Consider the following 12,098-nt stretch of genomic DNA (forward strand, 5'->3'; position numbering starts at 1 on the left):
GAATGGGGGAAAGCAACGTCAGTGTCTTGGATGTGTATTGTTATGAGTTGAAGATAAGTAAATGGTTTGCATATGGCATTATGCGTGATGGATAGTGATAAGATAAATTTTGGAATGTTTGGAATTTAATAGACAGATAAATAGAGAAATAATAAATAGTTTTAAAAAATAAGCCATCCCAACAAAGTATATAAGATTATTAAAAACTGTATATCAAAGCTCAACAGCCAGTAAAAGCTAGAACATCAGGGAAAGAAATTTGGTATTGGGAAAGGAGTAGAAGATCCTATGAGGGGGGGGGCTGAGAAATTGTGATAATTATCGTATAGTTGTGTGGACATGATGTTTAGGGCTTCCCTCGATGAGTCTAAGGACTCCCTGGAGTCGCCCGTAATAATAGACAGATCTTAATCTGTTAATGCCTTTTATTCCCATAGGGATTAAGCAAAGGTAGTTTTAGTTCTTTTTAACTTATGGAGTCTGAGGGAAAATCAAACTCCATTGTTAGCCAATCACATAGCTGGCCTAACACTATCACTACTTTCAAACGACATCCAGTGAAGAGCACAAAAGAAATGCCACCGTTCGTGTGGTACTTAATCCCAAACAATACATTGTTGTCTAAAATAGCAAGGGTTATACGGCCGATTTTATCCAGTTTACAGGACGAAAAACCAGATTCCGTGAGAAAAATCTCCTCTCGCCTGAGGCAGAGATCGCTTTAACTCGAAGAAAGGGTTAGAAAAAGTTCCTATAGTCATCGACTAGAATCAAACGAAGAATGACGTTCTGCGTTTCTTTGAGCGGTGTAGCGCTATGGATATGCAAAAGTCACTTACACACGACAACGCATATCTCGACCTTTAATATGATTTTGTCAGGTGATGCCACCTGGTCCCCTAATTTTTCTCAGAATTCTCATATTTGTAGTTTCTAGTCTTTATTTTTTTTTCTTACTCATAGATCCATGAGTTCAAATTAGTTCGAACACAGTCTGAATACTGGGAGTTGAGTGGTTCATTTAAGATTTCATAAAAATATAATTTGACCGACACCACCATACTAGCTTTTCTTATTATATTATACAGTCTACTTCCATGTTTCATCTTTACTAAAAGTTTCGCCTAAAATAATTGAAATATTTTACTTATTCTGCAGTTCATATTTTCCATGATAATGTGTATTATAATTTTTTAAACCTTTGTGTTTTTTTTTGCCAAATTTCTTCTTTTTCTGGCTTTATTCCATCTTTATATTCTTTAAGCAATATTTCAACTTAGGCAATCTGTGTATCTCGTGTGTGCGCGTGCGCCAAATGATATTTTTGTATTTGGTTTCCAGTTTCTTGATAATTTATCTATTTTTTTTTTTTAAAAATCCATTCTGTTGACTATGCTAATTTTATTCTTTACTTCTATATCCATTAGTTCTTAGGTTGTCACTGATATTCTTAATAATTCGTTTCATTAATTATTTTTGTTTAACGTTTTTATTTCCAAGTTGTATTTACTTGTTTATTTTTGATGTTTTATTCTTGTAACACATGCATACGTTAATACTGGTCGGACTACTGATTTCTAAATTTACTTTTTCCATATAATTAAATTTAAACAACCTAATATTTTATTAGTCTTCAGGTATTATTGTTTTGCTTTAATCTGTGTTATACAAGCAGCTCTCGGTTTACGCCGATTCACAATGATGCCGGTTGCCTGAGCGTGCTTTCTTATTGTGGTGTGGTTGACAGAAACGACGCTAGCAGGCAGGCACTCAAGTGCTTGAATGTTTATCGACCGACGTATATGTATCAAACCAAGTTTTAATGTTGAATTTACCTAATTGTTCTATTTAATTTTTTTAACGTACATACGTATTTAAATTGATAAAGTACGTAATTACATGCCATGTCTGATAATAGAAGTGCAGAAAAATTAGCAGAACTTTTGTGTTAAGAAGGCGCAGAAATCAATCACACTTGGAAAGAAGACGGAGGTGATTCGAAGAATGGAAGATGAGTAGACATGTGCTAATGAACTTACCTCCATCGACTGTTACTACAATTATGAAAAATGCATATAGAATAAAACAGTCTGCGCAACAATCTACGGCAGCGCTAAATGCAAAACATGTACGTTATAGCAGAGGTAAACTTCATGAAAAAATGGAAAAATTATTATCATTATGGGTGGATGACTTAAAGCAGAAAAACATTCCTCTGACGCAGGATAACTGAGAAAGCAAAAACAATTTTTAGGGGTCTTAAAAAGAAATGGAGAGGAAGAAACATTTTTATGAAGCAAAGATTGGTTCATGGGATTTACGTCTCGAAGTAAATGCCATAGTGGCAAATTATGTGGTGAGGGGACAAGTGTAGATGTTGCGGCAGCTTTTCCTAAAGAATTTTAAGACTGTGTAGAACAAGGAAGTTATCCTCCTGATCTCATTTTTAATGTTGATGAGACTGGACTCTACTGGAATAAATTGCCATCACGCACTTTCATTTCCTGTGAAGAACGTTCCACTCCAGGTTTTAAAGCTGCAAAAGATAGACTTACGCTTTTGTTGGGTGCAAAGCTTTGAAGCTTAAACCAATGTTGGTGTACCATTCACAGACACCACGCGCCTTCAAGGATCTAAAAGCCATGCAGCCAGTGTATTGGAAATGGAACAACCAAGCTTGGGTTACACAAGACGTTTTTATAGATTGGTACACAAATTATTTTTGTCCTACTGTGCTTCGCTTCTGTAAAGAAAATGATTTGCCAATCAGATAGCTGGCCCAAGGCTATCACTAATTAAGCGGCACACAGTAAAGAGAGGGCTCAACAAGTGCCGCCATCTTGTGGTCCCTGACCCTAACACAATACATTTAATGTCTGAAATAATGTGGGTTCAACGGTCGATTTTCTTGAGTTTACGGGACGAAAAAATCCGCTTGCTCGTGCCAGAGATCGACTAACTCGAGAACCGGTCGAAAAACGGCTTAGAAAAATTTCCTCTAGTTGACTACATTCGAAACAAAGTCTTCCTTCGTGCAGTCAAGGGCCGTTGTATGCAAACGCCACATCCACTGAGCTACACAGGCTCCAACTATAAATTAAAGATACCAAGAAATTATATACTTGTGTTATAATATACAAAGTTTGCGGGCTGAAGTATTTTCAGAACTGGAGCAACTCGTGGTGAAGGTGGTATGACTTCTCATCACTCGTCTTAGTATCCCATAATGTAAAGCACATCTCCTTGCAGACATGTATAATGCTATGCATTATGGGAAGGGTCCCCGACCGGTTTCGGATTTTATTAAGGTCTCTTCTGTGGAAGCCACACCTATAGGTAATTCTAAAGTTGAAGTAATGCAGAAATCACATTTTCATATACCAATTGCCAAAAGGTGTCACACCTTATTATTAAATTACTCTGGATTAGAGAAAGGTTATTGGAAGTTTTTTTATCTTTAATTTATAGTTTAACTTTAAACTATAAATTAAAGCTACCAAGAAATTATATACTTGGTTTAATCCTTTATCCAAGTGTAAGCAAACAACGTTTGCACTTGAAGCATTTTCAGGACTGGGGGAATTCGTGGTAAAGGTTGTATGACTTCACATCACTTGCCTTAGTATCTCATAATGCAAAGCACTATAACTGGTATATGAAAATATAACTTCTGCATTACTTCAACCTTAGTATCACCTATGGTGTTGTGTCCCAATTTATGATTTTTATTCTATCTAATAATTTTCGCTTATCTATGTTCTACTATTATTTATGCTCGAGATATCACCAAAATTATTTACTAATATCTAAGTTATTTCTCCCCTTAGTATCCCTAATATTTGTATTATACTGCACCTTTTGGCACATTTAATTTAAGATATTATATGCAAAAACAAGGAGAAAGAACTAAAATATGTCAGAAAGTGTAACTATGTTGCACTTGTGACAACATAGTTTCTCAATCTCGTTTCTTAACACATTAATTTCCCGCGTGATTAGGTTCGTAATTTTTCAAGTGGTGCATTGGACGGCAATTTCAGACAACTGTTTTATCATTGGACAAAAGGTTTATTAAATTCCTTAACATGGTACAATTCAAATTTTAGTTATTACTGAATTCAATGCTATACTAAATATTTACAAACTGACATTAGCTTATCATAAATAATTAAGCCATGATCCTATAATGGGTATTACGATCATGCCGCCATACACATTTAACACATAACTTCATATGACATGGACATATAAGATTAATTCATACTATTTAACTATCCAAACTTAAGTAGATCAACTAAACCATTTACTACACTAACACATAACTATGACATTTAAACTTTCTTATACAATATATTAGACATGCAAAATTCTCAGGACACTTAATTACTCATATTACATTAACACTAGCCAGCTTACTTTCAATATATTCTGTCAGATACTAAAGTCCTAGTATTGTTTTCTTGGTCACTCCAACAGTTCAGTATTAGAATAATGATAACTAATACAGACGAATCTTAGTTAACACGAGATATAATTTACAGTACCTTTCTTTCCTGAGTTTTCCGTATGGGTCTCTATCTATAACCTCTCTGATAATCTGCTTCTCCTATGTTCCCTTGTGAATTGAACTATGCCTACGCGGTCTTTACCTTTCGTTATTGACACTTTGAATCGTCTAAATAACGGCTGTGCAACTCGCGACGTGGATATCGATTTCTTTACAGCTTTCCCTTTTTCGTGGTTGTCACTGAAGTTGAAACACAAAGAATATGCTTTCTTTTCCTCGACTATATGGCATTCTTCGCTTCTTGCATAGGAAATACGGAACCGAAATTCCGTTCACTTTTGTTTCCGTGTTGTGACGTCGGAGATATAACTCCAATCTCGCCACTCAGGAAAACACCGTGAAACCCATACGAAGGAGCTCGCGAAGAACTCTCCTGGAACAGAACCAAAAACCAAAAAGGTCTCAAAGCCAAAAAGTCTCGTGTGCGTGTGTGTGTGGGGGTTTCCAATCCTTTTATACTTGCTCTCCTAACGGCACCTTCCTTAACTTCTTTTCTCTGCCCCTACTTGATTTTACTCACCGACCAATTAGGGTGGCGTTTTTTTGCCAAACGTCCTTTGGTCGGCGAGCCTTTATGGATGTCTCAATCCGGGAATCGGCCCTGAGCGATAGTGTTGTTTTTCTTTTGCTAGCCTCTAACTTAATCCCATTTCCAAAATTTCTCTATGAATTTACTTAATATTTTAATCTCTAGCCTCACATACCATCTCTTATGACTAATCCTTTTCTGTCTTATTTAGTTAAATTTTCTCTTATATCATATTACAACATTAATATATTCTTTCTTTTTTGTTAGTTAATTCAACAAACACCTTTATATTTTATATATTTTATTGGATGCAAGAATATTTCTTTTTCTTTTAAATAATTCATCTATTATTTTTTATGCAGGGTTTTTAATTTATTTATTCTTCATGTTACACCATGATAGCTGAGAATTCTACATTCTTAAGATATCACGTGTAACACTGGGTCTGGTTCCCACTGAAGAGACCTCAATAAAGGCCAAAACTGGTCTGGGTAGTGATCCTTCCCATAATGCATAGCATTATGCATATCCACAAGGAGATGTGCTTCACATTATGGGATACTAAGGCAAGTGATGTGAAGCCACCACCTTTGCAAATTGCTCGTCCTGAAAATACTTCAGGCACAAACTTTGTTTGCTTACACTTGGATAAAGGATTAAACCAAGTATATAATTTCTTGGTATCTTTAATTAATACCTATTTTTATTTATTTATGAAGGATGATGATGATGTGAAGATGGGTGGATACACTGGCCTGTAAAGGATGGCTTCCTGTAAACACAAAACTCAATATTCCCAGCAGAGTTATGTGTTCAATTATTCAAAAAGAGAAGATAGTTGTTAGATTCTTGTCGAAGAGTGAACTTGATGCGAATATATGAGTTAATTTTATCCATAAAATTATTTTATGGATATGGAGCTTTTAGAAGATCAGATTTCTAACATCATTTCTCTTCGATCTCGCATTTGGCTACGTTTTGTAGATGACAACTTTGCAATCTGGTCTCACTCTGAAATAGAACTAGTTCAGTTTCTAGTTAAGATTAATTCCTTATTGAACGCGAATCTAACAAAATCTTCCCTTTTTGCATACTTTAATACATCGTTATTCTGCTGGTCATGTTGAATTTGGTGTTTACAGGAAGCTGTCCTTTACAGGCCGATATATCCACGCAATATCACATTATTATTATATGACACCTCCAGGGAGTCCAAAGATCCTTCGAGGGAGGGCACAGGCACCTACTCTACAATACTGTCTCCACCAACGCCACTACCTCCCCTCCCCCAAACTATCATTTTCACATGCCTGGATATATCGGCCTGTTAAGGACCGAACATGCACAATTTTTTTCTTCTGAGTCTCTTACTCCATTACTTAATGGATACAGTGAGACCATAATACAGAAAATATCTGATAATTATCCTTCTTCCAGGTTGAAATCTGATGTTAAAAGGATATTAGCATACCCTATCTTAAAGGAACGTGAACAAACAGCAAAGACTCTGCAGATATAATTTGTACACCACCTTCAAACCAGCATGGAAGTTGGAATTTTTCTTACCACCTAACAAAGATACATTATCACATTTATCTTTGCCTGGTGTTTATTAAATATCGTGTTCTTGTCATATTTGCTACTTTGGACACACTAGTCACTCTGGTATTATTGGAATAGAACATCACGATTATATAAGATTTTTGGATTCTGAAGGTTCAGGACTTTTCTCATTATCATCGACGCTAGAAACTGGAACACTACAGAGGGTTCAAATCTGATCGTCCGTTTCCACCAATAACTTATACTCCTCCAATCCAATTATGTCTTCCATGCTGTATTCTGTGAAAAGCTTTAGCAAAATACAAAAGTATCAATGTATCCATTTCCCTTGTCTCAGTGGTAACATCATTATAGAATGTGAGCAAGTTGCTAAAACATGACCTTCCTTTAGTGAACCCATGCAATTCGTTGCAAAGTAGATTATCTATCAATCATTTCTGAATACGAGCCCTATCCAACTTTTCCAAAATCTTCACCAACCACTTCTGAGATACTGAGTCGGTATCTGGATAGGTTGTTCTTTGCACCACCCTTGTGCAAGGGGATTACCATACATTTCCATTCCTGTGGAATCATCTCTGTTCAGAAACTCAAATTATATATCCTGGTCAAGGGAATAGCCAGTTCAGCTGAACACTCTTTTATCATTCATGCTAATATTCCATCAGATCCTATCGTGGAATTCTTATTCAGTATGTGCAACAGATCTAGTATTTCCTTCTCATCCACATAAGTTTTCCCATACGGTGAAGAGACAGTGAGTTCAATGTTGATTATACCAGGCTGATAGCTTTTAGCAAAATGGCACTTCATTAGTTGAACAATCACTTCTGCATCAGTGACTTGCATACCATCTGCATTCAGTAGTTAATCTTTCAAATTCATTCTTTCTTTTACTTCTAACATAACGATAGAATTCTTTTGGGTTGTCTTTAACTTGCAGAGCCAGTTTCTTTTTATATTTAGATAGTTTTCCTTACAACACATACATACAATGATGTAATAATGTGATGTTAAGCCTATAAAGTCAGTACGTTTTTAAGCCCTTTTTGGTATCCAGCTTCTTTTACTCCTAAAAATTCCACTATTCCTATTTCACATTAAATTTACGGGACAAAAACCCATGTTTCCAAGAGAAAAAAAAACCCGCTTACCCGTGCCATAAATCGACTAACTCGGGAACCAGTCTAAAAAAGGCTTATTAAAAGTCCCTCTACTCGGTGACAAGAACTGAACTCACGACACACTCTCTTTGGGCGATGTCTCTTTTAACGCCATGGAAGGCACATACCATCTCCACTGAGCTACATGGGTGCTGTGATTTTTTTAATACTTTAATATAAAGTATTAAACCACTCTAGCATATCTATCACAATGTGATGTGTCTCGGAAAAATAAAAGAAATATCTATAATAGAAAATTAAACTCTCAAATATAAATATATCAGCTAATGCCTTTTATTCCCTTATAGGGAGTAGGCAAAGCGTTTTAATTCTATGTAATTTTTGGAGGTCGAGTTTGCAGTTCAATCTCCACCAGTACCCAATCAGAGATAGATGGCTCATGACTATCATTAATTTTAAGCGGCAATTGATGAAGACAGGCAAACAAGTGCTGCCATCTCTTGGTACCTAACTCTAACAGGATATGTTTTTGTCAGAAATAACGTGGGTTCTATGGTCAATTTTCTTAAGTTCACGGGACAAAAATCTTGAGTTTCTGTAACCCCCCACCCCCGTGCCAGAGATCGACAAACTCAGGACCGGTCGAAGAAAGGTTTAGATAAGTTCCTCCAGTCAACGACTAGACTTGAAATTCAGTCTAACTTTGTGTGGCCTAGTGCAGAGGAGACAAGCACCAATTCCGCTGAGCTACACAGGCCTTAATATGAAATTCTTTTAAAAGACAAAAATTGAAAAGAATGCTTGCACGATCCAATCAGCTTTTTTATAAAGTATTAAACCACTCTATATTGTCCTCTGAATAGCATATCTATCATGATCACCATCATGCATCTCACAAAAATAAAAGAAATACCTATAAGAGAAAATTAAGCTCTGAACGATATGAAACCGATGAAAACTGAAAATGTTGCTAGCACGATGTATTTAGCCATACTACACTGCAATGTATTAATTTTGTTTTGAAAGGCTGGAGATTGGAAGATAAAAGTCCTCCTTCCCTTACAATTTCATTCTTATGTGGAAAACGATTTGAAATAAGATAATAAACACGTGTACACCAGAGTAAAAATTATTCATTGGAAAAATATTTTGGCTTACATATTAAAAAACATCATTAGTGTATGTGAAGAACTGTGATGAAATCTGAAAACAAGAGTAAAACGTATGCAGCACAAGAGAATCCATTCTGTGAAGAATGGATTCCCCATCCCAAAAGAACAGTATTGTAAATTCTTGTATAAAGTGCACAAAAGTTCCTTCTCCAAACGATCTCAACAAGAACTGGAGACTCAAAAATGCCTTTCATTAAATTGTCATAACCTAAGAATAACAAAAAGTAATTAAGTCTCCCTCTTCATCATCAAAATGAATGGAAGTTCATAAAACTCCCACAGGATGCCTGTGTACGAATGGCATCTCTGCCCACAGTGCAAGGCTGAAGGAGGAAAGAGCATTCTGTTTGATACTAGTCACTGACTAGAGGGGAAGTTTGTTGACCAGTTTCAAAGTTAGTCGATCTCTAGGATGCACAAAACAGGGTTTTTCTCCTGGAAAGTCGAGATTTTAATCCCACAACTAAAGAAAATCAACTACATAATTCAAATGCCTACTGCGTTAAGGACCAAGAGATGGAGCTAGCTGCTTGCCATACTATCATTTGACAGTTTGATCAGCTATCTCTGATTTGCTAATGGGTGGAGATTGACTTTCTCCCTGGGCTTCAGAGGCTACATAGGGCTAAAATGACGTCGCTTACTCTCTCTTTGCGGAATAAGGCATTCGTGGATTTTTTTTAGAACTCCCATACCTCATATTGAGAGCATTCGATACCTTCATACCTATTAACCATATTTGCAAATTCCCACTAATGATGCTACCTAGTACTCAAAATGTGAAACAGAATGATCAATCATAAAATGTATATCAAAACATCAAAGACATATCTCACTTATAAAACTCAGAAATCTGGCCTGGTTCAACACAAAATTAACAATATCACCAGCTGAAAACTTAAATTTTATATACACTATCTACCAATAATTGTCAGGACACTTTAGCAATTTACAGTTATACTAGCAGGCAAAAACTAATATCCAGTGTGTCCATCTTTGGCTTTGATCACCTCCTGCACATTTTGAGGGAGTCTTTCCACCAATGTGCATAGTGGATATCCGGTGGAATTTGTCTCCATTCCTCCATCAAAGCAGCACTGAGTTCAGCAATGAATCGAGGACATGCTGCTCTGGACCTCAATCGCCGCCCCAATTCATCACACAAATGTTCAATGGGGTTCATACCATTCCATAACAGCTCCAGCTTTGTGGCATGGGGCATTATCTTGATAGTAACACAGGTCAATTCCATAAAAACTCCACAGTCTAGTCAGCACCTGATTATCCAGAATATCAAGGGAATGAGCTAGGTGGTAACTACCTAGGAGATTACCATCCATGCCCAAGGTGAGTTTGAATCCTACCTTGGGCATGGATGTTTGCAAAAGCCTGCTCCAGATGAGCTTGAATTTATAGGCTTGTCTTAATTGTAAAAAAAAAATAAATTGTACTTACCAGATATGTGATAACTAATATTTTTCAATGGTTCTTTATTTTGTTTCACAAATTGTTAAGTTTATTGTGATATCTTCGTTCGTCGTCAAAACATTCTCCTTCCGCTAATGACAACAATGTGTCAGCCATTACTAATTTTTCACTTGTCACTTAATTGAATAAGTGTGCATGCTCATTAAGGAGACTGATGGGTGATTGACAGCTGAAAGAGAAAACATTCAGTATCAGAGTAACAAAGAGAAGCCTAAAGAGAGAAAGAAAATGGAAGTTTAAGAATGCAGACCAGAGAATTTTGTTTTAGGAAGTTTTTGAAAAATTTGACAGTTGAAATATATATATATTAATAAAAGGCTCTGAAAAGGAATCTTAGTAAGGTGAATCTTTGGAAAAGCTGATACGGGCAACAAGTGAATAGTCATAAAATGAGATATTAAACAGACAACCTCTTTAAACATTCAAATAAATGCTAAATGGAAAGTTTCTTCTTGTCTTAAGGACATCAGTGATCACTGATCATTTTCTCAGAAGGAATCTGCAACATAAAAGTGGCATTAATGAAGAGCTCTACTTTGATACATTTTGTTCATAAAGTATTAAAAGAAATTATTTTTTTCTGGAAAAATTTGTGATTTGTGCTTCTATAAAACTGCCTGAGGTAAGAATATTTATACTCAGTGAAACAAATTGAATTGAAAAATATACACTAAATAAGGAAACACTGCATAGTACAATGGAAGCAAAAGAGAAGTTTTATGTTTTAAGAAAGGGCCTGATAAAGAACTCTCTAATGAATATTTATTGTTTTTGTAGGAATTTGTTGTGAAAATCAAAATGTTCCATCTGGTAGACTGATTAAATATAACTAAAATAAACTAATGATAGAATGAGTCAGTGAGAGAATGCATTTATCCTCTAAAGATAAAGAAGTTCTTAAAAAGTATAGTTTTAATTTAGAAGGCCTTGGATTCAAATAGTTTTAATTATTAATTTAATTTTATGGGGTGCTTAAGGGTCAAAGCTGTATAACTGAGAGGAGAGGAGACCTCCACATAGCCTTTAAAGGAATGCGGAGAACCGACCAGGGCTTCTGACCTAATGTCCAATCCTCACCTTCTCGTGGTGCACCCTGTTGGGTATCTACTTTGATACTGAACAAACGAGGATGGGCTGGCAATTTGGGATTTAGCCGACCAAATTGTATTCTTATTGGTTAAACCAAAATAAAAAATGATGGTATAACATGACAAAATTTCATGCCGGCTGGGGCGTCGCCCGGTTAAACAAGGCCCCCCTTGTTTTCGCCAGGGAACCAGGGCGAACAGCGAAAAGTCAGCTACTGGAACAAATCTGAAAACAAACCCCAACTCAACATCACCAGAGTTAAAGATCGGTACTATCAACGTAAGAAGCCTGAATGGCAAAGAAATGGAGCTGGATGAGGAATTAGATAAGTACCAGATCGACATAATACGGGTGACTGAAACAAAAAAGACCAAAACTGGTGAGATCTTTCTGAGCAATAAATACAAAATGTTATATTCAGGAAATGACAATCAAGGAAAAGAAGGAGTAGCCATAGTATTCAACACAAAATACGAGGCTAATCTTCTTGAATGGCAGTCAGTCTCAAGTAGAGTAATGTGAGCAATATGAGAATGGGGAACTGGACAATGAGACTTATTTGTGCC

The 12,098-nt window shown here is 36.0% G+C and overlaps 1 protein-coding gene across 2 annotated transcripts in view; it reads right to left on the reverse strand.

Moving 5' to 3' along the window:
- The window catches only part of LOC150092289 (coiled-coil domain-containing protein 130 homolog), a 115,851-nt gene that overhangs the window by 7,555 nt on the left and 96,198 nt on the right, over positions 1 to 12,098 (reverse strand). Inside the window, exon 8 of one of the 2 annotated variants that reach the window (XM_090414951.1) lies at positions 10,595 to 10,612. The exons of the other annotated variant lie outside the window; for it this stretch is intronic. The gene's annotated coding sequence lies outside the window, so the exon portion shown is untranslated. Of the gene's footprint in view, positions 1 to 10,594; positions 10,613 to 12,098 lie in introns of those variants that run through there. 2 annotated transcript variants of the gene reach the window in all.

This window comes from Typopeltis vanoorti, chromosome 26, assembly GCF_054136105.1.
Source record: "Typopeltis vanoorti isolate ZY-2024b chromosome 26, IOZ_Tvanoo_1.0, whole genome shotgun sequence".
Taxonomy (NCBI): Eukaryota; Metazoa; Arthropoda; class Arachnida; order Uropygi; family Thelyphonidae; genus Typopeltis; species Typopeltis vanoorti.